Source organism: Rhineura floridana, chromosome 3 (assembly GCF_030035675.1).
Source record: "Rhineura floridana isolate rRhiFlo1 chromosome 3, rRhiFlo1.hap2, whole genome shotgun sequence".
NCBI lineage: Eukaryota > Metazoa > Chordata > Lepidosauria > Squamata > Rhineuridae > Rhineura > Rhineura floridana.
The window spans coordinates 9,816,357-9,844,248 of record NC_084482.1 but is presented as its reverse complement, the minus strand read 5'-3'; the positions used below and the strand labels follow the sequence as shown (position 1 = coordinate 9,844,248).

The 27,892-nt window shown below is 43.5% G+C and overlaps 1 pseudogene; it reads left to right on the top strand.

The window, feature by feature from the left end:
- Position 1: 1 nt before the first annotated feature.
- On the top strand, positions 2-26,936 carry LOC133382044 (olfactory receptor 1L6-like; annotated as a pseudogene).
- Positions 26,937-27,892: the final 956 nt, after the last annotated feature.

Here is a 27,892-nt window from a genome sequence, read left to right as displayed (position 1 = left end):
CATGGGGCAGCAGAATGAGACCACCATCTCTGGGTTCATCCTCCTAGGCATCACCACCCGTCCAGAGCTCCAGGGCCTCTTCTCCATGCTCTTCTTCTCTATGTACCTGCTGGCCCTGCTGGGGAACTTACTCATTCTTCTGCTCATCCACTTGGACCCCAGCCTCTTCTACACCCCCATGTACTTCTTGTTCAGCAATCTTTCGCTAGCTCACATCGGCTTCACTTCTGCCACCATTCCCAAGATGCTGCAGGCCTTGCTATCCTGGTCAACTGCCATCTCCTATGGAGGGTGCTTTTCTCAGATGTACTTCTTCTTTGCTTTCGCCAACACCAACAGTTTCCTGCTGGCTTCCATGGCTTACGACCGATATGTTGCCATCTGCCACCTTTTGTGTTATGCCACCCTGATGAGCCACAAGCAATGCATACTCATGGCAGCCATCTCATGGGCTGTCTAGTACCCTGTCCTTGATGTACACGTTGCTGCCTTCCCGCCTCTCATTTTGTGTCAGCCGGGAGATCCCCCATTTCTTCTGTGACATCCAGCCCCTAATGAGAATCTCCTGCTCTGACATGAAACCCCTTCAGACCTTAGTGATGAGTGAAGGGTTGATAGACGTCTCGGTCCCATTCCTGCTCATCATGATCTCCTACGTGCTCATTTTCTATACCATGTTGAAGGTCCCTTCTGCGGCCAGGAGGCTGAAGGCTTTCTCCACTTGTAGCTCTCACTTGACTGTAGTGGTCTTATTCTATAGCACCCTCATCTGGGTCTATTTCCAGCCTCCTTCCAGGAACTCTGGGGGGAAGGACACCATAGCTCCCATCATGTACCCTGTAGTCACCCCCATGTTGAACCCCTTCATCTCCACCCTCAGGAACAATGAGATTAAAGAAGCAGCCAGAAGAGCTGGTTACAAACTAAAAATACTTTTAAGAGATGCTTTGGGTTAAATGTTCCATTGAGATAACCCACCCAGTAGACCAGGGGTTGGGAACCTTTTTCAGCCCAAGGGCCATATTCCTTTCTTGCAACTTTCCAGGGGCCACATGCCAGTGGTGGGCAAGGCCAGAAGCAAAAATGGGCAGAGCAATCAATGTGAATTTTACCTTTGTATGGTAGGCTAGCTTTATGCACACTCACACAAACCCCTCTATCCTCCATCTATTCTAGACAAACAAAAGACATCAGAGCTCAAGGCCACATTTGAAAAGTATCGTGAAGAGGAGGCCACAGAGAGGATATATAACAACAATAGCTTTAATATAAAACAGTTGATAGAGGGAATAAACCCTGCAGCATGGTGCTGCTTGTAATGCAGACCTGAAGCTAAACTACACACAGCCTGGAAGCTGACTCGCTCATTTCTGGCATGGCAAGTCTAGAGGGCCAATACACTACAACCTTCCAGCTGGGCAAAACCACTCACGGAGATGTGAAGCAGATCTGGTGAGGGGTGTGGTCTGGGAAGGTTGTATGATCTGGGGAGAGTTCCAAGGGCCAGCTGGAGAGACCTGAAGGGTTGGATTTGACCCCCCAGGCCTGAAGTTCTCCATCCCTGCTGTAGACACATGCATCCCAGAACTAAGGTCAGTCGTACAGGGTGCTCTGCACAGGGCTTACCCAAGACATTTTGTGCTTGAGAGGGAGCAGTAAATGCCTCACGCACACCCCACCCCAAGTCCTGTTGTATAGCACCCAAGGTCAACCAAGTTATTTTGGTACCCGAGGCAGAAAATCCCACAAACACGTCTCCCCTCTCCCTGCCAATAATAATACAATAAAAACAAATTCAATAACTAAGCATTTGCTACCCTTTCATGACACACAAAATCTGCTGCCTTGAGGTGGCTGCCTCACTCAGCCTAATGACAGCCAGTGTGGTGTAGTGTCTAGGGCAGCCTTTCCCAACCAGTGTGCCTCCAGATGTTGTTGGACCACAACTCCCATCAGCCTCAGCCAGCATTGCCAATGGTCAGGAAAGATGGGAATTGTAGTCCAACAACATCTGGAGGCACACTGGTTGGGAAAGGCTGGTCTAGGGTGTTGATCTAGGAGCCGGGGGGCCAGGGTTCAAATTCCCACTCAGCCATGAAGCTTGCTGAGTGATCTTGGGCCAATCACAGTCTCTTAGTCTAACCTACCTTGGAAGGTTGTTGTGAGGATAAAATGGAGAGCAAGAACTATACACGTCACCTTGAGCTCCTTGGAGGAAAGGTGGAATATAAATGCAATAATAAAATAAATAATAAATAATGGTAGGACCAGCCTGGGCTGTGTAATGTGAAACGGAGAAGAGAGTAATCTGGTAATCTGTGTTCTGCTCTAACAGGATGCAACTATGCCCACGCTCCTGGCTGAATGAAAAAGCCAGTTGGCAAATCTATCTAAGGAATGTTTGCATTATATCAATCAATGTCTATGGCTTCCCACAAAGAAATCTGGGAACTGCAGTTTGGGGGGGGTACTGTCACAGATTCCTAGCCCCCCTCCCCTAACTACTAATCCCAGGTTTCCCTGAGAAGAAGGAGTGTCTGTTAAACCAATTTAAACCTGGGATACCAATACTACCTGAAAGAATTATAAGGATAGAAATTATGGGTGCCACCACACATGGAAAATTTAGCATCACCTGATTCACAGTTGTTATAGGTCAAAAATCCACTCCTAATTACCCCACACTTTTCTTAATTTCAACAGCCTAATTTAGGTTGAGAAATAATTGTGCTGTTGTTGCTAAACAATTGGGAGTCAGAAATCCACACTGATCTATCTACTGCAAATCAACCAGAAATCTACTAGTAGATCTACCTTTTGCCCATCCCTTGGCCTACAAGGTCCCCTCTAGCTCTATGATTCTCCCCACAATTCTACGATTCTATGTATCACCTTCCATCCCCTCACAAGTCCTGCCTCTCCCTGTTTTGTTATTCTTTCCACTCTCTGCCTGCTTCTTGGAGGACAACGTGTTGGCTCCCCCTGCTCTACCCTCTGCACTTTCTTCCAAACATTATATGGTCAAGTCAAGCAAACTACTTAAGGATTCTTCAAGCAGCAATTTACCACCAGCCTACTGCTAGAGCCCTGCAGTCACATCCAGCAGCAGCAGTTCCATCTTCCAACAGAATAAACCAGTGGTAAAATTGCCAGGACAAATCCCCCAGCATGTGCATCCATTTTAAACAGCTTCTGCAACATGTATTTTTCTGGATGGATTCAGAAGCAGAAATACATGGTTGGAAGGGTTCATATCCAGCAATGGGGATGTCTGTTAATGAAGAATCACTCTATTGTGTCCTTTCCCCACTGTCCATCTAGAGGTCACTTAAGGGATTTAAAAGCCCATTGTCACTTGGGGAATAGACAATCTGGGTTAATCATCAATGCTTAGAATTCCAAGCAGGCCATTTCCTATATTTGGCTTTAGATTTAAATATCAAAAGACTGATAAATCACTAATCTTGGGGTTCCTGGAGAGATTTTATCTCCACTCCTTGCTGGACTGTTTTTGCAAATGAGACATAGAAAATGAGACAGATTTTTAGAAAGCAATGCTGTCAACTTGCTTACATTTTGAAGCCTGGTTCTTACTTCATCCAGAATTAGCATATACAGCTCACTGTTATATTATTAAAGTAATGTAGTAAATGTCATTACTGACTTAATGGAAAATAGGTTTGTTTTGACAAAAATATGTCAAGAAATATGGAAAACTAAACAATGGCCCACAGACTGGAAGAGTTCCATATACATCCCAATTCCAAAGAAAGGGGATCCCAGGGAATGCAGTAATTATTGAACTATTGCCTTAATATCCCATGCAAGTAAAGTAATGCTCAAGATTCTACAACAAAGGCTCTTGCCATATATGGAGCGAGAAATGCCAGACGTCCAAGTTGGATTTAGAAAGGGAAGAGGCACCAGAGATCATATTGCAAACATACGTTGAATAATGGAACGGACCAAGGAATTTAAGAAGAAAATCACCCTGTGCTTTATAGATTACAGCAAAGCCTTTGACTGTGTAGATCATGAAAAACTATGGAATGCTTTAAAAGAAATGGGGGTGCCACAGCATCTGATTGTTCTGATGTGCAACCTATACTCTGGACAAGAGGCTACTGTCAGGACAGAATATGGAGAAACCGATTGGTTCCCAATCGGAAAGGGTGTGAGACAGGGTTGTATTTTATCACCCCATTTATTTAATCTATACACAGAACATATCATATGGAAAGCAGGATTGGACCAAGATGAAGGAGGTGTGAAAATTGGAGGGAGAAATATCAGTCATTTAAGATATGCAGACGATACCATGCTACTAGCAGAAAACAGTAATGATTTGAAACGAATGCTGATGAAAGTTAAAGAGGAAAGCACAAAAGCAGGACTGCAGCTGAATGTCAAAAAGACTAAAGTAATGACAACAGAAGATTTATGTAACTTTACAGTTGACAATGAGGACATTGAACTTGTCAAGAATCAATACCTTGGCACAGTCACTAACCAAAATGGAGACAATAGTCAAGAAATCAGAAGGCTGGGACAGGGGAGGGCAGCTGTGAGAGAACTAGAAAAGGATGTGAAAGTTGGACAGTGAAAAAAGTGGCTAAGAGAAAAATCAACTCATTTGAAATGTGGTGTTGGAGGAGAGCTTTGCAGATACCATGGACTGTGAAAAAGACAAATAATTGGGTGTTAGAACAAATTAAACCAGAACTGTCACTAGAAGCTAAAAAACTGAGGTCATCATACTTTGGACACATAATGAGAAGACATGATTCATTACAAAAAGATAATAATGCTTGGAAAAACAGAAGGAAGTAGAAAAAGAGGAAGGCCAAACAAGCGATGGATTGATTCCATAAAGGAAGCCACAGACCTGAACTTACAAGATCTGAACAGGGTGGTTCATGACAGATGCTCTTGGAGGTCACTGATTCATAGGGTTGCCATAAGTCATAGTTGACTTGGAGACATATAACAACAACAAACCATACTCTACAGTCCAGAATAGGAGAACCTGTGGTCCTCCAGACGTTATTGGACTCCAGTTTCCATCAGCCCCAGCCAGCAGGGCCAAAAGTCAGGGATGATGCGAGTTGTAGTTCAGCAACTAGTGTGGAGGGCCACAGAGTCCCATATCTGTTACAGCCTCTCAGCAGGATAACTGGAGTGTAGGATTGCTCAGATGTATCAGCCACTATTGATATTGGAAGGTTTACAGGCAGAAACTTCAAACATAGATGGAAAAAGATGACAATTCCAGAATCCATGCAGTATGCAGAAGATCTTGCATTTTCAGTTTGTATCATTATAAAAGAGAATAATTCCCAAATACTGTTTTGTTGATATGTGACATAATACAGTATAGCAGAGCTGGGCAAGGTTTTGATTGCAGCATCTACGTGGTGTGACCACACACTTCCAGCACTGAAAGGAAGATTGGTTAAGACTTGGATATTGGCTCAGATGGGGAAAAAACAGGGTAAGGCTTTTCCAGTGATAGAGGAATATAGGAAGCTGCTTTCTACCCAGTCAGACCTTGGGTCCATCTTGCTCAGTATTGTCTATTCTGACTGAGAGTGGTTCTCCAAGGTTTGGAGATGCCACAGATTGTACCTGGGATCTTCTACATGCAAATATATGCATAATGTATTACATTTATGCTTTCAAAATACATTTTGAATGAATACTATGAATACATCTATCATTTTTTTGAGCTGGATGTAATTTTCCTTATCTGCATGTAATCCTTCAAATTGTAAAATAAATAAATAAAATAATCAACAAGGGGGAGATGCAGTGGTAGCTGGTGCCCATTGGGACCGGTAGGGCTGAAGGCAAGGAGATGAGCTGTAGGTGGAGCCAGAGCCAATGACAGGTGGAGCCAACTCATTCTAGCACCGCCTCCATCCTCCTCCCTGCTGAGTTCTACAAGGTCAACAGCCAGGCTAAGGAGAAGGAAGCTGACAGACAGGAATGCCACCCCCTAGATGTAAATAAAGACTGCCAGGTGAGGGTTGGCTGAGGGCAGACTGAGGTTAGTGGGGCAGTGCCCCGTTTTGTCCAATGGACCAGCCTCCTCTGGGCGGATGTAAAGGTAAAGGGAGTAGAACCCTCCCTGACTTTATGTCTGGAACTTTTCTCTGCTACAATTGGGGTATCAAAGCCATAACAGGAGAAGAAGGCCTGAATCAAAAAAGCATGGGAAGGTATGGTGTAGGAGGGTTGAAGTCTCCTCACCCCTGTGCCCCTTTTGGTATAAAAAGTAGCCCTCACGATCCGGCCTTATATGGGAATGGTGCAGACCAAGCATGGGGAACCTGTCATTCATGCATCTCTTCTGTATAGTTCTTCAGTGTATTGCTTCCATATTCCTTTTATTTTATATCAGTCAGTGTATTCCCGTTGATTATTCAACATCCCTACTCTCAGTTTAAATTTTCCTTTAATTTCTCTAATCTTTTGGAATAAAGCTCTTGTTCTACCTTTTTTATTATCCTAATTCTATACAATAATTGTTGTAATAGTTCTGTTTGTCCCTGCGTACCTGTTGCTGTATTATTGCATTTGGGGTTCTGACCGTGTTTTTGTCTCCTTTTGCTTTTGTTTTCCTTCTCTCTTTTAACCATTTTAAGAGTTCTGTCTATCATCCTTTCTCTAGAACAGCTTTCCCAACCAGTGTGCCTCTAGATGTTGTTGGACCACAACTCCCATCAGCCTCAGCCAGCATTGCCAATGGTCAGGAAAGATGGGAATTGTGGTCCAACAACATCTGGAGGCACACTGGTTGGGAAAGGCTGCTCTAGAATGTAGGAGACCAGCAGTATTACTAGCCTTAGATTTCCCAGGGACAAGAAGGCCACTAATTTCAAGTCAGCTGGCTCTACAACAGAGCCTTGCTTTAACAAACAAGAACAGAGTCTATTCTCCTTATATTTATAATTATATAATTATAATTATAAAATTAAGAGAGCCAGTGTGGTGTAGTGGTTAAGGTGTTGGACTACGACCTGGGAGACCAGGGTTCAAATCCCCACACAGCCATGAAACTCATTGGGTGACCTTGGGCCAGTCACTGCCTCTCAGCTTCAGAGGAAGGCAATGGTAACCCCCCTTTAAATACCGCTTACCATGAAAACCTTATTCATAGTGTCGCCATAAATCAGAATCGACTTGAAGGCAGTACATTTACATTTATTGTCTTTTTATATTCTTCCCTGATAATGTCTCTTGCTTCAATCCATAGTTCTTCTGATTCTCTATCAACTAGGTTTAAAGCCTCAAATCTGTTCCTTATTTACTCTTTATATTCTTCTGGGATGTTGTTTAAATTGTATCTTGGCGTTATGATGGTTTTGTTGTTCTTCTGTAGCTTTACTCTGATTTCCGATATTACCAGTTCGTGATCTGTACCACAGTCTGCTCCTGGTCTTGTTTTTGCAGAAAGTATGGAACTTCTCCATCTTCTGCTTCCAATTTTATATATAACCAATTTTATTCCTATATTGACCATTTTGTGATGTCCACGTGTACAGTTGTCTTTTTGGTTGCTCAAAAAATGTGTTGCTAGAAACAGATTATTGGCTTCACAGAATTCAATAAGTCTTTCACCTGCTTCATTTCTATCTCTTAAGCCCCATTTTCCCACAATTCCTAGTTATTCTCTGTTTCCCTACTTTTGCATTCCAGTCCCCCGTGATTATCAGAACATCTTGTTTGGTGTGTGATCAATTTCTTCCTATACTTCTGCATAAAATCTCTCCAATTCCTCTTCTTTTGTGTTTGCCGTTGGAGCATAGACTTGGATAATGGTTATAGATTTCCCGTTGACTCTCATTGATATCACTCTCTCAGACCTAGCATTATAGCTCCTAATTGCTTTTGCTACATCACTTCTCACTATTAAAGCAGCATCGTTTCTTCTTAATTTATCATTTCCTGCATATACTATTTTGTAGTTGCCTGATTGAAAATGTCCCATTCCCATCCATTTTAGTTCACTCACACCAAGTATTGTAATGTTGATAAGTTCCATTTCTTATTTGACAATTTCTAACTTTCCCTGGTTCATGCTTCTCACATTCCATGTTCCTATTGTGTGCGTCGTACAACTCTGGACTCTCCTTTCGCATCTGTGCGCATCAGCCTCTGGGCTTCCTTTCGGCTTTGACCCAGCTGCGTCATTAGTCACAGCGCTACTCGTACTTGTCCTTTGTTCTTCCCCAGTAGCTCGATGAGTGCCTTCTGACCTGGAGGTCTCATCTTCCAGCACCATCTTGTGTTGCATTTTGGATACTCTGTTCATAGGGTTTTTGTGGTAAGAGGTATTCAGAGGTGGTTTACCATTACCTTCCTCTGAGTGTGGATGCATCTTAGTCTGGTGTCTCAGCTTTGACCATTCCACCTTGGGTGCCCCTGCTAGGAGTCTAGCCTCTTGGTCTAGACTCCTGATGGCATTGCCCTCAGCTTCTTCAACACTCTCAAACACTCTCACTACATTAAGGTGTGCATCCTAGAGTAGGCAAAGTATTTTAAACATATCAAATAAGGAACATTTATTTCCAGCTCTCTCCTCTGTGGTATCCAAGGGGATGGGTTGGGAAGTCAGGCCATTTGTTCAGATACTTACCTTGGATTCTGGTAATCTGTTTTACTTAAGTTTAAAAAGCTCTCCAAAATTCAGCTTCTCAAAGAACATGTGCAGGAAGAGCCATTCCATACTATCAAATGCTGTAGGGCATCTAATGGTGATTGGCTGCTTGCTTTTATTGCTGAAGCATATAACATTCAAGACGCTGCCAGCTCATGTCTTGGGATAAACCCCATTTTGTTTTGTCTCTCACTCTAAAATTACAATGGTGATTTCTGTCCTCTTGGGTCTCCCAGGCACATCTATAGGTCTCTGTTAACATAGAGCTCCATATCCAAACAGATTGTTCTACCAGTTTGCCTTACCTTAATGTGGCCTGATATTACTTTTCGGTGTTTCATAGTTATACACTTATGGAGTTCTTATATTTTGGGTCTTGTTATGTTTACATTTGGTGTATTTATTTGGTGTATTTATTTATTTTATTTATTTTAATTTTCAGTCTCTGGTAGCTGCCATGAACCACTATAGCTCCAGCTGCTGTTTAGAGCCCAATTCCATAGCCACATATGCTGTTTTAGCTATTTCTTTGTCCAATATTCAATTTGGTTTCTAATGGGGACAGTCCATTTGTAAGTGCCACTGTCCAGTCCTCAGCCAAATCGCTTCAGAGATGTTGACTTAAAGGAGGCAATTCCCTCCCAGCCATTGATAAGGAGTTAGTTTCCTGACTTTCCTGCACCCTTCCTAAACCTGCTCCAGAGGATTGGGGGAGCCCCTAGAACAGATTTAGGGGGTGCACTGGGGAGGAGAGGAGGAAAACATTCTGTTGCTCTAAGAGTCTTAGTACTATGTTGAATTCCACTCATATATATTCATTTTACAAGTTTTACTGATTTTATCTGTTTTAATTATTATTACTTTATGTATATTTGGGGGTTGTAATAGTTTCGTGGATGTTACTTGAGTTTTCTCTGCAATTTTATCATGTATGCCATCATATAGAGAACTCTTTGATAACATCTTTCTACTCTCCCATACCTACTGATGACGCAGGTTTTTGCTATGCAGTCACATGCCGCACTAAACTAGCCTTTAATGTGCTTTGTTTGAGTTAGTCTTACAAGATTTTTGCCAGTGGATGCTATACTTCACATATTGGGGAACCAGATGCTAATTTACTTTACAGCAGGCTCCGGCCTCATGCAGATTTGCAAAAACACCCCTCCCACAGACGCTATCTTGAGATGCTGGAGCCACAACAGAGTTTCTATTAATTAGCCCCTTAAGGGATTGCTCAGTAATAAAACTAATTTTCTACCAGATTTCCCTAAGGAGACACCCTCTCCTGCCAACCAATTATGACAGATAAACAAACAAAGAAGTTAATGAGGAAACTTTTTAAAAACAAATTGACAATGTCTTTGCAATAATAGGGAACACTGAACTTAAGTAGCCTTAGGGGAGGCAGGTCCTGGTGGGTGATCAGAGCAACATGGAAATAGTTACTGTCTAGCAAAAGAAATCTAGTATGAGTTGTCAGAGGGGAAAAAACTTCATATTCAGCTCAATTACAAATTTAGAATAGGAGACCCTAGGCCACTTTGACATGGGCAGTAAAGAGCGTGGGAACCGCATCAACATCATGAGATTCCACACTTCTACCTCCACTGTTGCAGGCAGTATGCCTCTGAATACCAAGTGATGGGAATGACCAGTGGGGGGAGTGCTCTTGCGCTCAGGTCCTGCTTGCTGCCTTCCCACAGGCATCTGGTTGGCCGCTGTGCAAACAGAATGCTGGACTAGATGGGTCATTGGCCTGAGCCAACAGGGCTCTTCTTAGATTCACCCTGTGAAGAGTCAAGTGTGAACAGTATGACCAGGTGAGGGAGGCCTAGCTGTAGGAATGTTTCCTACAGAATCAATATCTTGCTAGGAGATTGCTGCCCTGGGCTCCTGCTGGGAGGAAGGGTGAGATATAAATCAAATAATACATACATACATACATTACTGACTGGTTTGGAACCACTCATGTTGCTGACTTTGCTCATTTGACCATGTTATTCACACATGCACTGTCTGTTGCATTGTGGGTTCATATGACATGAAAGCAGCTCCTACGTTAGAGAGTGTGCATGTGAAGGGAGACTTAGGCAATTATTTTTAAATGTGAGGAGAATTAAAAAATCACAAGTGTATTCAAGACACCCTGGGGAGGAGGCTTTTCTCTGTGGACTTGCAAAAAAAGGGGGGAAGCGAAACGCGCTTAAGGCATTGATTAAGGACTATCAGTTAGGCCTTTTCAACTCCCAACTTATTTATCTATTTACAATGTATCTATTTACATGCTGTAAAAAAATTTACATAACTGTTATCCTGCTCTTCAGCCAAAAAAGTATCCCAGAGTGGCTTAAAAACATAATGAGAACACATCCCTGCCCTCATGCTTACAATCTAAAAGACACAGCACAAAAGGAAACAGGACTTGAAAGGAGGAGGTGGGGAAAGTTGTTTTTAGGTTTAAGTTGTTTGTAACTGTTTTTAATTACATGCTTAAAACTGTTGTAACGTGATCTTTGGGTGAAAGGCGGGTAGTAGTAGTAGTAGTAGTAGTAGTAGTTATAATAATAATAATAATAATAATAATAATAATAATAATAATATGCAGGCACTAGACCTTATAACGACCTGCTAGTATGGAAAGAGTTTGTGAAGAGAAATAGCCAAATCTCTCTCGTTCTCCTATTACCCGATGGAATGGCCTGTGATCAACTGCCTGTGATTTAGGCACATCAGGCAGAGATGTTGGCCATCTCTCTGGAGCAAAGCATGTGAGAGCCAGTTAAAAGAAAGCTCTGAGAATGATCAGAATAGATATGGACTAACTTCTTAGCACAAAGCTATGTCAGTGGGGCAAAAGCCAAATTATCTAGTCAGTTATCAACACAAAGGGGGGTAGCAGGCAATAAATCAGGGCCAGTTTACTCTATCAGCTGAATCATGTGGGAAAGCTGTTTGCAGGTTGTACCACTCAGTTTGGGGTGTGGAGAGAGAGAGAGAGAGAGGGAGGGAGAGAGAGAGAGCTTTTAAGATAGCTATGTTGCAGGGCTGAGGCCATCTTCTCACTAAACACAGGCTCTGGGGCTCGCTTGGTTGTACACAAAGATAAGAAATGAGCAAATTCCAGAGAAGTTCCCAGGTGTTCTGCCAGTGCAGTCCTCACATACATTTGAGTGTGACTGTAACTGGCCTTGCCCATTTGGCCATGTTCTGCTTCAGACTTTGCCAGGACCCTGGGGGCCAACCGGGAGTAGAGGTCAAAGGAAACTGGACTCAACCACCACAAAATCTTTGTCTGTTTCCCACTCCCTTTTAGATTTAGCTGAGCTTGCCAAGGGGTTTATCTTGGAGTACTTAATGATGATGCAGTCATTCAGTAGCCCCTGAAAACCAGCTCTTTAAGAACTGCACTTGTATCCCACTTTTCCTCCAAAGACTTCAAGACAGTATCTCTTCCCCCACTCCGATATTTTTTTCACCCTGTGAGGAAAGGTGGTTATTTATTTATTTTATTCATTGCTTTGTACAACAAAAAAAGTTTCAAAAAGTAACCTACAAGTTAGAAATAACAAATGAATAAAAAAACCATAATTAATGCTAAAAATGTTCATCCACTACAACAGAAAATAATCCGCTCAGGTTAAGCTGAGACAGATAATGGCTAGCCCAAGGTCACCCAGTGAGCTTCTAGGCGAAGAAGAGATTTGAATCCTGGTCTAAGTACAACATGCTATCCACTACGTCACCCTTCCCCAACCTGGCTGGGGTTGATGGGAACTGTAGTCCACAAGGACACAAGGTTGGGGGAAGGCTGTTCTACTTACTCCCCCTCTCTCGCATTGATAATATATCTGACCTTTCTTCAATGATGGAAACCAAAGCTGTGTCAGATATAGGGATCCCAGACACTGAGCAGTCCCAGACCTGCTTTGTTTCAGCAATGTGGCTGCATCTTCTCCTAAGGCAAGGACCATACCTCAGTGGTAGAACACCTGCTTTGCATACAGATGATCCCAGGTTCAATCCCCAACATCGCCAGGTAAGGCTGGGAGAGATGTCCACACCATACACATAAAGGACATTTACAGCAGATGTGTTCCCCCAAAGAATCCTGGGAACTGTAGCTTGTGAGGGGTAAACTACGGTTCCCTGGATTCTTTGGGGGAAGCCATGTGCTTTAAATGTGCTTTTAATGTGTGGATCTGAAATCCTGGATAGCTGCTGTCAGCAATAGCTAGATGTGCCTGTGGTCTGACTCAGTACGGTATAAGGTAGTTTCTTGCATTCAAGTTCTGACCCTCGGCTTGGTGCCTTGCAAAGCTGGCAGGGGAAGTAAGGCAGTGGGGAGGGACTTTCTTGCATGAACCACATGACTCTCGGGTGCTTGCTCAGTTTTTCCACCCCACCTCCCTCAACACTTTGCCAGTTCAGGGGGAACACTTATGGTCTCTTGCCCAGCCACACACACACACAGTCTTTAAACTACAGTAACTCTGTTTGTGGTGCAATTATCTTGAGGCTGCCCTGCCTGTGTCTGGGCTCTTAACCCTGTGATAGCTGGATGGCACCGGTTCCTGACCTATTTGTTGTATGTCACATGTCATCTCAGGCCCCTCTCGCCCCCATCCAGGACTTCACAAAGCTTCTCCTTGTCATCTTTCTGGGAAGACATAATCTTGAGCACAAGGTGTAGCGATCGAGAGATCTGGGTTCTTTCATCAGCCTAGGAGCAACAGGGACACAATTCCTGCCTAGGAAGGTGACAGAGAAAATAATGTGCTCCAAGGAAGACCTAATTTTTTCGAAATTCTCAATACAGTATTGTAAAGTGAAATCGTGACGACTAGCAGCAGGACTCAAATCTAATCTGGTTTGACATTTAATGGACTTTCCACGAAGGGCACGTTGTTTCAAAACGAACCACTAGGGGACGATCTTGCACTCCTGGCTGAGGCCTGTCCTGGAGATGGGATTCCTGGCAATAAAAGCCACGCTTGAGGCCTAGGCCTTAGTCCCTCCCTCAGCAGACCACCCAGGCGCCAAAAGCCCTATGGAATCACGCACAGAGACAGAAGGGGCGCGGGGGGGGGGAGGTTGTGAATGCAAATACTTCATACATATTGCAACTGTGCCTAAGAGGATTCTCAGCGGGTTTTTCAAGAGAAGGGCTGGTTTGGGGCGTTTTGGAGCCTTAGGGCAAAATGTCTTTTCATCTTTTCCCATCCCCTTTCTTCAGCCTTAAAGTTCTGGGGCCTAGGAACCCTTCTGCCCCTTCCAACTGGTCCTTTGACTCTTCCGATCCTGCCAGAGGCTTCTTCAAACATATACGCTATTTTCACAAGTGTGCTATTGAGACATTCTAACACGCCCCTCCTTCTGCCCTGCTCTGTCCTTTCTTTCACAAAATGGCCATCGTTAGGTTGAGAGGGAACCACATTGAGTGCAGTTTCTAGAGGGGTAGGTAGCTCTGTTAGGCTGCAATGCAATACACACTTACCTGGGAGTAAGTCTCGTTGAACCCAATGGAGCTGATTTCTGAGCAGATGTGTACTGGATTACAGCCTTAGTCTCTTGCAAAAATAACAGTCTTGTGGCATCTTAAAGATCAACACATATATCATGGTCTCTGCACCTGCATTTCAGATTGTAAACAGCAAGGTTGGAGGGAAATGAAATGTAGAAAAAGTACAGCCATAATTAAGTAATTAACTGGTCATTCACAAAACAGTTGCTGACAATGGACAGGACATCCTGACATTGATAAGCCAATTAACACATATAGAGCAGTGGTTCCCAAACTTTTTTCCCCATGGACCATTTGAAAATTACTGATGGTCTTGGTGGACCACTTAAATTATTTTTCTGCCTATTGTAGCAATTGTAGTGCACTGTGGTAGATGCTGTATGATTTTTAGTTGTATTTTTATTGCTTCTTTTATTGTTTGTATTTTATTGTATTCCCATTTGAATTCTATGGAATGCAAACTGTAATACTATAAAATACAATATACAAAATAAAAGAAGCAATAAAAATGTAATTAAAAATTAATATGAATATTAAATGCTGACATGCCATGGACTACCTGAATGAAGCTTGTGACCTACTTGTGGTCCATGGACCATAGTTTGGGAACTCCTGATATAGTGATAAAAATCTATTGTGCACTATATAATGCAGGAACCCTTGGCAGTCACATAGTGAAAGATGGTATCTTCCACATGGGATCCCAGTTGGTGAAGGCCAAGCTCTCCAATGCTGGCAGTGGGGAAGATTTGGGCCCCAACATAAGTGCAGCACTTTGCCCTTTTCCAAAAGAGTGAATTATAATCATTCACTCACAGAAGACAAAGTGACTAGACTTGAGGACACCCTAGAGCTGACAAATTTTCCCCTGCCTAGTGACCACAGACCTTCCCACAAAACTGTCTCAAACCATAGTCAGCCTGTATATGTGTACAGTCCCTCCATAGGTTCTGTTTCTTGGCTCTGCTAAAGTGTGACAAATGTTGGGAAGTTGCGTAGATTTGCCTTGCAGCCACAATATTTTCATTAAAATAATAAAATAACACATAGCAACCATCTTGGGCCCTACAGGGAGGGCCTGTTGGTTGTGCTGCGGTGCTGTCCAGTTGGGATTGACTGATGACAGGGCCTTCTTGGTGGTGGCTCCTCATTTGTGGAATGTACTCCCTGATGTGTCTGTCCCCCTAATTATGAATAATATTCAGGAGAAGCTTAAAAACATTCCTGTTCACCCAGGCATTTGATGTCTGTTCTTGGTAACCTTGACATTAGCTGTGGGTGTATGTGACTGTTTTATATGTTTTTAGATTTTTAAAAAATGTTCTTAGATGGTTCTAATTATTTTAAAATGTTTTAAATATGTTTTTATTTTATTTATAATAATTTCTTTTACCACTTTGGTGTTTCCCACCTTGGGCTCCTGTAGGAGAAAGGGTGGGAATAAATGTCAACCACCATAAATCCACATGGCATTGGAAGCAGAAAACTGAATACCAGAATGTTGGGGAAAGAGCTGCTAGAAGGTTTATAAGGCATTTACATGATGGATTGATGTTAGTAAACATAATATAATAATGGAATAGTTAGTAAAGATTATGCACATTTATGATTTTATGTTATCCTCTGTGGGCGCTATGACCATAACTAAAGCAATGCAGTGAAAATACAATCAGCAGCAGGGATCCAAATAAAAACCCAACACATCTATCTATCTATCTGTCCCAGGGAAAAACACTGTCCAATGCCTGGAAACTTTTCCCATGCCCTTAAAGGGCACCAACACTGAACTGGAGATCCTCTCTGGGAAGGGGATTTCAGAGGAAAGCCACTGCCACAGAGAAGACCCTTTTCCTTGTAGTTGTCAACCTAGCTTTAGAAGGTAAAGGACTCTTGTGACGGGGATCATAGAATCATAGAATCATAGAGTTGGAAGGGGCCTTGTAGGCCATCGAGTCCAACCCCCTGCTCACAGCAGGAAATCCACAGCTAGAGCATCTCCCGCAGATAGCTGTCCAGCCTCTGCTTGAAGACATCCAGCAAAGGGGATCCCACCACCTCCCTAGGCAGTCGGTTCCATTGCTGAACTGCCCTTACTGTCAAGAAGTTCCTTCTAATGTCCAATCTGAATCTATGCTCCTGCAACTTAAAACCATTAGACCTAATCCTACCCTCTGGGGCAGCAGAGAACAAATCTGTACCCTCCTCTATGGGACAGCCCTTCAGGTACTTAAAGAGTGCAATCATGTCACCCCTCAGCCTTCTCTTCACCAGACTGAACATGCCACGTTCCTTCAACCTTTCCTCATAAGACTTGTTCTCCATACCGGCTATCATCCTCGTCGCCCTCTTCTGAACCCGCTCTAACTTGTCTATATCTTTCTTAAAATGAGGCGCCCAGAACTGAACGCAGTATTCCAGATGAGGCCTGACTAATGCAGAATGTAGTGGGACTATTACTTCCCTCGACCTGGAAACTATAGCTCTGTTTCTGCAGCCCAAAACCGCATTTGCCTTTTTTGCCGCAGCATCACACTACTGGGTCATGTTCAACTTGCGATCCACTACAATTCCAAGGTCCTTCTCACACGCACTACTGCTAAGCCGGGTATTTCCCATCCTGTACCCATGCATTTTGTTTTTGTGGCCTAAATGCAGAATCTTACATTTGTCTTTATTGAATGTCATTTTATTAATTTCAGCCCAATTTTCTAGTCTATCCTTTGGGTTTTATTCCTGTCTTCCATTGTGTTAGCTATCCCTCCCAGTTTCGTATCATCCGCAAACTTCATAAGGCTTCCCTCCACTCCATCATCTAAGTCATTGATAAAAATGTTGAAGAGTATCGGCCCCAGGACAGAACCCTGTGGCACTCCACTTGAGTCCTCCTTCCAGTCCGAAGCAGAGCCACCGACGACCACTCTTTGAGTACGGTTTTCCAACCAGTTGTTAATCCACCTGACAGTATTTCCATCTAGTCCGCATTTGACTAGTTTGCTAATCAAAAGGTCGTGGGGGACTTTGTCAAACGCCTTGTTGAAATCTAGATAGATGACATCTACAGCATTTCCACCATCTACTAAGCTAGTGACCCGATCAAAAAAAGAGATGAGATTAGTTTGACAGGATTTTTTCTTGACAAACCCATGCTGGCTCCTTCTAATTACAGCATTGTCATCTAGATAGTTGCCAATGGACTCTTTTATTATCCGTTCTAATATCTTTCCCGGTATTGAAGTCAGACTGACCGGCCTGTAATTCCCCGGATCTTCTTTTTTACCCTTTTTAAAGAGCGGGACGACGTTTGCCCGTCTCCAATCCTCCGGCACCTCTCCCGTTCTCCAGGATTTCTCAAAGATGATGGCAAGAGGTTCCGAGAGTACATCTGCAAGTTCCTTCAATACTCTGGGATGCAGTTCATCAGGCCCTGGAGATTTGAACTCATTCAGGTTAACTAGGTATTTCCTGACTATCTCCTTATCAATCTCGAACTGCAGTCCCGACCCCTTACTGAGATTGCTACCGATGCAAGGTTGCACACTGTTCCCTTTTTGGGAGAAAACAGAGGCAAAATAGGCATTGAGCAGTTCTGCCTTTTCCTTGTTATCTGTCAACATTTTGCCATCCTCATTGAGCAGCAGTCCCACCGTTTCCTTGGTCTTTCTCTTGCTTCGAACATATCTGAAAAACCCCTTTTTGTTGTTCCTCGCTTCCCTTGCCAGCCTCAGCTCATTCTGGGTTTTAGCTTTCCTTACACTATTCCTGCAAGCCCAAGCCACTCGTCGGTACTCTTCCTTGGTGATGCGTCCTTCTTTCCATTCTTTATACATGCTCTTTTTTACTTTTACCTCCTCCACCAGTCTTCTGTGTAGCCACATTGGCTTTTTCCGATGTCTTCCGTTTTTCTTCCTCTTTGGAATTGTTTGCGATTGCGCTTTTTGTAATTCGTTCTTCATGAACTCCCACGCTTCTTGGGCTCCTTTTTTCTTTAGTCTATCTATCCACAGGATGAGGGGACAGATACCCTCATCCCAACACAGAGCGTCATGCTGCTTGATTCCCACTGAAATTAAGGAGCCAAGTTCATTGTGATAGGGCTATAGTTCGCAAAATAGTATTAACAGTTCAATATGAATGAGGTGTGGGGTCTGATCTCTGGCTCTGGGTTGCAAGTTTTGCCTCCTTCCCTGGTTCCTTGGACTCCTTGTCCTTCTCCCCAGTCCCACTGCAGCTGAGTTCATTAGGCTATCTCTGGTGTCAGGCATTCTCTCCAACAGTTTGTCTGCTTTACTTCTGAGCAGTGGGAAACACTTGTGTCAAGATGGCATCAGGGAGAGAAAGCCCCTGAAAAGGGAGAGGCCCCAGTTAAGCAGGATAATGATCCAGGGGACACAGAGTGGGAGTTTGATAGGCAAGAGTCCAGGCATCAAATTGCAGTTCAGCTATAGACTCATTTGGGTGGTCTTTGGCCTCAGATCTCCTCCTCCAAATGGGAATAATCATGAACTACTCTTTAGGGCAGTGGTTCTTCCACCTTGGGTCCCCAGATGTTGTTGGACTACAACTCTGATCATCCCCAGACAGCATGGTCAATAGTCAGAGATGATGGGAGTTGTAGTCAGTCAACATCTGGGGACCCAAGGTTGAAGAACATTGCTTGAGGGTAGTGTTTCTTAACCTTTTTGGGGTCACAGAACCCTTTGGGAATCTGATGAAAACTATGAACCCCCATAAACAAACAAACAAATAAATAACATAAAATTGATTTTATTGCATTGGAAATTGATTTTGTTTTCACTCAGTTCATGGATTCCCCATGGACTGCCTGGGGGTCCATGGACCACAGGTTAAAAACCCCTGCTCTAGGATTATTGTGACAAGCGTATAGCACTTTACAAATTTTGGAAAGCAACCCAAAGTCCTATGGGATTTTAAGGTGGTGTTTCTGCAGTATTTTGAACTCGGACACCTTTCTGAACATCTTCAGCCCTTTGTGCCCACCATCACCCTGTGCTGAGCTCAACACATGGAAGGCTGACTAGGCTGTGGTCTAAGCATCCCTGCCTCATCTCGGCCACTTACTCATTGCAAAGAAAGAGGAAATGCCTTGCCCAAAAAAGAGGACACAGGTTTGATTTGCGTAAAAACTACACATGTTAATTTATATGTTAATATGCAAAAGTAGAAATAATTGCTGTAATTTAAATAGAAATACATTAAATACTTCCCCCTCCACATTGTGAGGAAGATTGTGACCAGGTGATCTTTGTGCCTAGTTAGTTTGCTGTTCTGTTGATGGGCAACTTCAAAGCCCCTCTTGCTCTCCCTTCTTCAGATTCTTTTTCTTTGGAGCAGGCAGCCCTTCAAATACAGAACATCTTCAGATAGAGGACTGTGGTCTAATAGCCTTTCAAAACAGAGGACTATCCTATGAAAAGAAAGAAAAGACATGTGGCCACCCTACTCTTTCCTCAGGTGTCCCACTGCTCCAAACACAATCTGTTGGGGGACATTTTTATGGCTCATCATTCATGGGGACAGGACCAAAATCTGTCCAACCACAATATGACCCAATCTTGTTTCCAAGTGGAGCAGAGAATTTCCACAATGAGTGCGGGACCCATCCAATCAAAACAGAGATACCATACAAGGCAAAGCCTGGAGTGACCTACAGACATCTCCAGAGAGTAGTAGGCTTCACTTCACATGCCTGGGAGCAGGATCGGGTTCTTCTCACCCTAGATAAGACGACATCCTTCTAGATTAGCTCATGGCCTGGTCTTAATCCAGTTAATGGCTGGGTACTTTATCTTATCCTAGTAATTTGCCACTTCCCGGTAGCAAGTCCCCATTACTCCTCACCTCTGCTGCTGTAACATCTAGCCCCACTCATCACATGAATCCCATGGCTCCTATGAAGAATTTCTATGCCAGTGAAGGTCACCTCCAGGAACATCCTGTTGTGTCAAGGAAACTATAGCAGCCTTTGCCAAGCTAGTGCCATCCAGATGTTTTGGACTACAACTCCCATCAGCCCCAACATCATATAGTCGTGCTGGCTGGGGCTGATGGTATTTGTAGTCCAAAACATTTAGAATGCAACAGGCTGGCAAATGTTGAGCTACAAAAATACCCTTAAAAAAAAAAGTAAGCAAGCAATCCTATCACAACAACATCATCTCCCCAGGTTCAAGGCTGAGCCTTTCCCATTATATTACAAAGTGATGAGATGTTGCAGGTCCTGGCTAATGTTACTTAACCGCTAACAATACCCATCACCTTTTATTGTTTCTATGAAAGATCCTAATTAAACACAAACAGCCCAGTCTAAAGTCCAAATGAATACAGAATTTGGGGAGCAGGATTCCACCGAGGCTGATCCATTTTGCTAACAAGTCCCTAGCGTGATGTGGCCTGTAAAGAACTGTTGTGCTACATGCCTGTTATGCTGCTACATTAATTCTAATGAGTTCATATACCCCCTCCTTATCTCATCCAGGCTCTTCTCTGCTGATGATACATCATGCACCATGACTTCAGGAGAAGGCGATGAAGATACCTCTCTATTACAGTTTCCCAAGTTACAGATAGCAGTGGTGAATCAATGACCTTAATATCCCCAGGACCACATGGACTAAAAGGCTGAAACTCCTACAGTATTTGACGGGTGGTACTAGCCTGGTGCAAGCAGGTAAGCAAAGAGCCATAGGAAATTAGGAAGAGCAAGGCTAGATCAGAACTCTTTCCACTGACCTTCTCAAACTATTGGAATTTGGGGGCATTCTCTCTGTCTTCTTAGCACCCATTATCAGCCAACCAAGTGTCAACTGGGTGAATGTAGGAGTTCTTTGTGCATGTACAAATTGCGTACAAGAGTGGATTGCAATGAACAAATATTTATAGCTGTCTTTCTTTCCCAGGATTTATAGACTACCTCTCCGTAAAAAGCTACAGAGGCCAATTCAAAATGAAATCAACATAAAAACAATCAAGGCCTGAAAGCTAAATGCACAATACAATAAATGCACAATACAATATGGGATTTAAAAATCCAGTCATTAATCAATCTCCAAATTCAAGCCCATTGTGTGATATTTGCATATTATTATTGTTGTTGTTATTGTTAAGAGGAGCCCTGCTATGTCACGCCAAATGGCCCGTCTAGTCCAGCATCCTATTATCAGAGTGGCTGACCAGATGCCCCTATGGGAAGCCCACTAGCAGGAGGTGAGAGCCCAGCATTCTCCTCACTTGTGACCGTGGAGGCAGAGCATAAGCATCATGGCCAGTAGCCGTTGATAGACTTATCCTGCATGAATTTGTCTAATCCTCTTTTAAAAGTTTAAATTATTAAAAAAATTATCCTTCTCTTCTCCCCAGGGCAGCAAACAACAAAAGATAAAACAGCTGAAAGATCTAAAAGCAATTCCAATGCAGATGCAGACTGGGAAAGGTCTCTACTTAGAAGAGAAAGGTCTTCAGTAGGCGCTGAAAAGACAATATTATTACATTTTGTATCTTGCCCTTCCTCCAGCAGCTGAAACACACACCCCAAAGGCCCCAAAAACCTTGGCGTAAAAGAGAAAGAAGGGAATGGATATGTTTACTTTTTCCAAGGAAGGGGCGTCGGTATTGATGCAAATTTAGAAATAATTACTTTAATTTATATACTAGTATAATACATCTCGTCATAGTGGGGAAGATTCTGATTAGGCAGCCTAAGTTTTCCTGCTCAGTCTGCTGTCCCCCTCACTGCAGTTCCTTTGTAAGTTTCTTTATTTTTAAATAGCCCTTCAAAGAGAGGATGCTCTCAAATAGAGGTCAGTAAAGTAGGACACATGGCCTCCCTATCCCATGCATGTTGTGCATGCAGATCTCCACAGTTGAATTGGGGCAGTAATATTTTTAAAATAGCGTAGCTCACATTCTTTTTGCTGTTGCTTTTGCTTTTGATCTTATTTTCTGGCTGTTTATATTACGGGGCACACTGCAATTACAGTACAGTACGGCCCCGCTTTACAGCACTTCGCTTTACAGCGATTCGCTAATACAGCAGTCTCAATTAGACTCAATTAGACTAAAGCCCCACTCATACGGCACTTGTTCCGCTTTTACGGCGGTTTTTGGGCATCGCACGACATTCTATTCAATGGGTTCCGCTTTACAGTGGTTTTTGCTTTTCGGCGGGGGTCTGGAACGTAACCCGCCATATGAGTGGGGCCCTACTGTAATAAGATTTTCTTATAAATGTGAGGCATTGGCTATATGGAATTATCAATGGCAACAAGGAGTGAGTAGGAAGAAAAAATACTGGGTTATGAGGGTTTTTTTTCTAGGGGTGGAACTTTTCATTTGTTTATATCTTCTGTTTATTTCAGCTGCATGACTTGTAACCGTTATATGAGTTGTGCAGTCAGTGTTGTGGGTCCAAGCCTGTGGAACTCCCTCCCAACTAAGATTAAACAGGCACCCTCCTTGCTGAACTTCAGGCACATGATAAAATATTTCTTATTTCAGCAGGCACAGTTTTCTCTTTTTGTGATGAATTTTAATAGTTTTTTTCTTTCTTTTCCTTTTTTTTACATTTTATGTATACTGCTTAGAAATTCTGAATATTAAGCAGTATATAAATATCTGAAATAAATTCCACTTCATCACTGAAGTTTCTAAGTGGAATGATCTATAGTGTGCTGCCTCATGCTTAATTACTGAATAGCTTGCGTTACACTGTTTTGGGAAATAGCTTGAAATATGTAAATAACAACAAAGGAAAGACTCTTTGCAAATAGAAAAAAATGAAATTATTATTTCCTTTTCTGCTTCTTAATGTTTTTCCTAGTCTCGTTAATGTTGAGATAAAAACAATCTTCTTAAAGAGTTGCCTTAATCCAGATGCAGCCATTGATCCATCTTAGCCCAATACCATTCATGAAAAACTCTAGAAGAAGTATGGAATCCACTACCACACGTTGTAGTGCTAGGCTGATCAATAGCATAGCCCCACTACTGGGTCATGGCCTGATCTAAGATGGGTCACAACAGCAGCACTACTACTATGCAAATATATGCTGCCCTGGGCTCCTTCTGGGAGGATATATTAAATAAATATATAAATAAATAAATGTGGTTAAAAAAATAAGAAATGGGTTCCCAGTGCATGTTTGGGTTAAAAGTGGGCCCCAGGTCTGAAAACACTGAAGGCTATTGATGAAGAAGGCTTTTTAAAAGAATTTAACCAATTTATACAGGATAAATACAGCCCCAGGTATTTCTGTTTACTAACAGCAAACTCATTCTCCGAGTGTGGATCCGTATATAGCCAAACTAGTACCATCCATGCATAAGAGGGAAGAATCAGCAGACTTTAGGGGAACCCCAAGGTTTGCAGGAGTACCAAAAAAATTCTTTTTGGGGGAAAATCCAAAGGAGGGGGAACCCATAACAGCCCAATAAGGATTGAATGTCCAGGAGGGGGGAGGGGGAGGCAAATGGAATGGTTGCCTAGGATGCTGAACAGGAGCACTCCACACTCAATGAAGGCTTCTCCATTAGAGCAAATGGGGCACTGCCCCACCAACCTAAACCTGCTCTCACCTGCCTTCCTTCTTATTTACAACCAGTCCTGCCTGTCAGCGTCCTCCTCCGTAGTCTCTATGTAGAATTCAGCAGGGAGGAGGAGGATGGGGACAAAACTAGAATTAATTGGCTGCACAGACTGTTGGGCTCCCTGCCTTCTGCCCCATCAGTCCCAGTGGGCACCAGCCAGCCACCACTGTCCACACTGCAACATTTTGTTGCAGGTCCCATTTCTTAGCCATGATCTTCATTAAACCTCTGTGATAAGAGCCAGTATACCCTCTCAACGTAGGCTGCTGGGGACATGCAACAGGGGAGAGCTAAAGCTTTCATGCCCTGATTGTAGACTTCCCTAAGGCATCTGTTTGGCTATAACTGCAAAAAGAATGCTGGACTAGATGAACCTTTGATCTGACCTAGCAGGGTTCTTCTTTATATATTTTAGTAATATCCCTACACGGTTTCGGCCCAGTTTACCTGATGGAGTGCCTCCAGCGCCACCAATTATGCCGCCCGACAAGATCAGCCACTCAGGACCTTCTCTCAGTCCCACCAACTAAAACAGCTAGGTTGGTGGGGACTAGAGAGAGGGCATTTTCAGTGGCAGCCCCCACTCTCTGGAACTCCCTCCCATTCGATCTTCGGCATGCCCCTTCCCTGAATGTATTCCGCAAAGCCTTGAAGACCTGGCTTTTCAGACAGGCCTTTGGGACTTCCGGGGAGGGTTAATTTTCAGGACTAATTGCCTATTACTCTGAACTGTTATCATTCCTATTTATAGTTTCCTTGTTATATTGTATTTTATGTGTATTTTATTGTGCTGCATTTACTGCAACTGATTTGTACGTCGCCTAGAGTGGCCATCGGCCAGATAGGCGACACATAAATTAAATTATTATTATTATTATTATTATTATTATTTTAAGTATGTGCTGCTTTCCTTCTGGGGTTTGCCAGTAGTTTTTCTTTTTTCTTTTGTCCTGACTGAGGCTACGACCCAGCCACAGTCAGCCACTTTTAAGTCTGCAATCCTCCGCACTTTAACTCAGGAGTAAAACCAATCAAACAACAGTGGTCTTCAGATGATGGTTGTGAACCAATACTAAATCATGCCCGCAAACAAAGGTGGGCCACTCCAGCAGCACCACCACCACCACCATTTTCTCTTGGTTTGCTTGTTCAACAAAAAAGTGCGAGAGATTCCTGAATCCAATTTTTAAAAAATCATGCATAAATCTATGTTGGATTGTGACCATGGGGCGGTATATAAATGCAATAAATAATAATAATAATTGAGAAATGTTTGGGGGGAGAGGGGAGAGACAATAGTGGGAGGAAACAGACAGAGGGAAAGACTAGAAGAATGAGGGTGAAGAGGAGAAAGGCAAATTTAAAACATAAAACAGAGGTGAAGAATCTTTTTGGCCTGGCAGTCCAGATCTTTATCTTCCCCCAGCCCCATGGGCCAACTCTGACACAGGTGGGATCACCCACCTGGCAATCATCTGATGCCAAAATGACATCAGGTAACTGACACCTGTCACAGTTGGCCCATGGGGGAGGGGGGGAGCTCAAAGGGATTACTCAGCCCTGTGCACAGCTCTTCCCAGATGCCTGACAACCAGCTGATTGTGTCACTTCCTTACTCATGCTGCACACAGGACTGAGCAAGTTTCCCAAGCCCTGTGTGCAGCACTTAGGAAGGGCAGAGCGTTTCCCAAATATCCAGTCATCAGCTGGTGTAGGACAGATGGGCGTGGTTTGCCTGAAACAGCCTCACGGGCCAAATGGGGAGGCCTAGCAGGCCAAATTTGGCCCATGGGCCAAAGATCCCCCATTCCTGCTATAAACCATTTTAAATGGGCTCCATGTTGCAGACTGGTCTTGAAGATGAGCCCCTATCCTGAAAAGGCTACGGGTATAGCCTGTCTGGCAGTGGTTCTGTCATCTCAAATTCTTTAACCAGAGATGCTAGAGATCAGCTCTGGGAGGTTGTGGGTGCTCTGACAATGTCTTATGGGGCTGATTGCTGTCAAATGGTTCACTGTGCTCCCTGTGTTTGAGTAGGAAATGAATGGAAACTTTGCCTGTGTGATTACATGATGGTAGCCAGATGAATTGAAATGAGTAAGGGAGTGACACCTTTGCCTCCTCTTACGCCTCTCCCAGCCTTCAGCTTATTTTTCTGTGGTTCTGTCTCCCTAGGTGAGACCCATGGAAAGTGAGAACCGCACCAGCCCCCCTGATTTTCTCCTGCTGGGTTTGTCCAATCGGCCAGAGCAGGACCACCTCCTCTTGGCTCTCTTCCTCAGCCTGTACTTGCTGAATCTGCTGGGGAACCTGCTCATTATCCTCCTGATCCGCTCTGATGCCCAGCTCCTCCATGCTCCCATGTACTTCTTCCTCAGTCACCTCTCCTTGGTGGATGTTTGCTTCACTTCCACCACCATCCCCAAGATGCTGCACAACCTTCACACGGGCCGCAAAAACATTGCCTACGCTGGCTGCCTGGCCCAGATGTACCTCTTTGTGGCCTTCGCCATCACAGAGAACTTCCTCCTGGGTGCCATGGCCCTGGACCGCTTTGTGGCCATCTGCCAGCCCTTGCACTACCCCGTGATGATGAGCCCCACACGGTGCCGCGCCATGGTGTTTGTTGCTTGGCTGCTGGCTCACGTCCACTCCTTCCTCCATACCATCCTGATGTCCCAGCACTCCTTCTGTGGTCGCCGTTACATCCACCATTTCTTCTGTGACTCTCAGCCTTTGCTGGTGATGGCTTGCTCCGAGAAGCACCTAAGTGAGATGCTGAATTTCTTTGAAGGCGGCACCATCATCATTGGCAACTTGCTCCTCATCCTCATCTCCTATGCTTATATTGTCCAAGCTGTGCTCCGATTGCCCTCTGCCCAAGGCTGGAGAAAGGCCTTCCAGACTTGCGCTTCTCATCTGATCGTGGTCATCCTCTTCTATGGCACGGCGATCGGGGTCTACTTCCGGCCCCTCTCCACCTACTCTGGGGACAAGGACAAGGTGGCCACTGTCATGTACACTGTGGTGACCCCTATGCTCAACCCTTTCATTTATACCCTGAGAAATGCAGACATAAAAGCTGCCTTACGCCGAGCCCTGGAAAAACTAAGAAATGCTTTGGGGAAGTCACACAACGTCAAACCCTGATAGGAAGGAAAAGAACGCACAAAGATCAGATGAGGGAGATGTGCAGGTGTCTGGCCCAGTCAGAGCAGCATCAAGGCTGTCTTACAAACAGGATGCATACAGAGCCCTAAAAAACCCATGAAGAGCACTACTGGAGTGGGGGGGGGGCTTATATTTCAGATCACGTGAGATTATTGTATTTCTGACCAATGTTGGTGGCTACATGAGTGCACCATACATTTAAAGCACATGACTTTCCCGAAGGAATCCTGGGAAATGTAGTTTGGTAAGGGTGCTAAGAATTGTAGCTCTGTGAGGGGTAAATTACACTTCCCAGGATTCTTTTGAGGCTGGGGAAAATCATGTGCTTTAAATGTATGGTTTGTGCGCAGGTTCTCCATGTGAGTGGTTAGAGTTATAAACAATTAGAAGGGCCTCTTGTACTAGATATGCATGCCAAAAACGGAAATCCCTTTAAAAAAAATTAATTGCTTGACGTGCATTGATAACTGCTATAGCTATTATAATTGCATTTTAAGTCTGCATCTGTGTTGGAATTGTTTTTAGATTGTTTTAAAAAGACGTTTTAAATATGTTTCATTTTAAGATGTTATAAAGATGTTTTTAGTGTTTTTGTTTGCTGTCCTGGACTCCTTCTGGGAGGAAGGACAGCATATAAAGTTAATTAATTAATTATAATAATCCACAGAGCATGCTCTCCAAATATATTGTGCTTTACAATTTATAATGTAATCACATTTCATTCATTTAAATCAACTCATCTTCAAGACTTTCTGTCCCAGGTTTAGGACAGAGGGGTAAAGCAATGGATATCCAAGATTCCTGGGTTGCATCCTCAATTCAGAGAGAACAGCAGCAGCTAGTGAGTGGGGGCAGTGTCTGAGATCTAATATAATAGAAAGACAATAATTTTGTGGACAAAGGGATGGATTTGAGTTGTATAGGGAGGGAAGAGG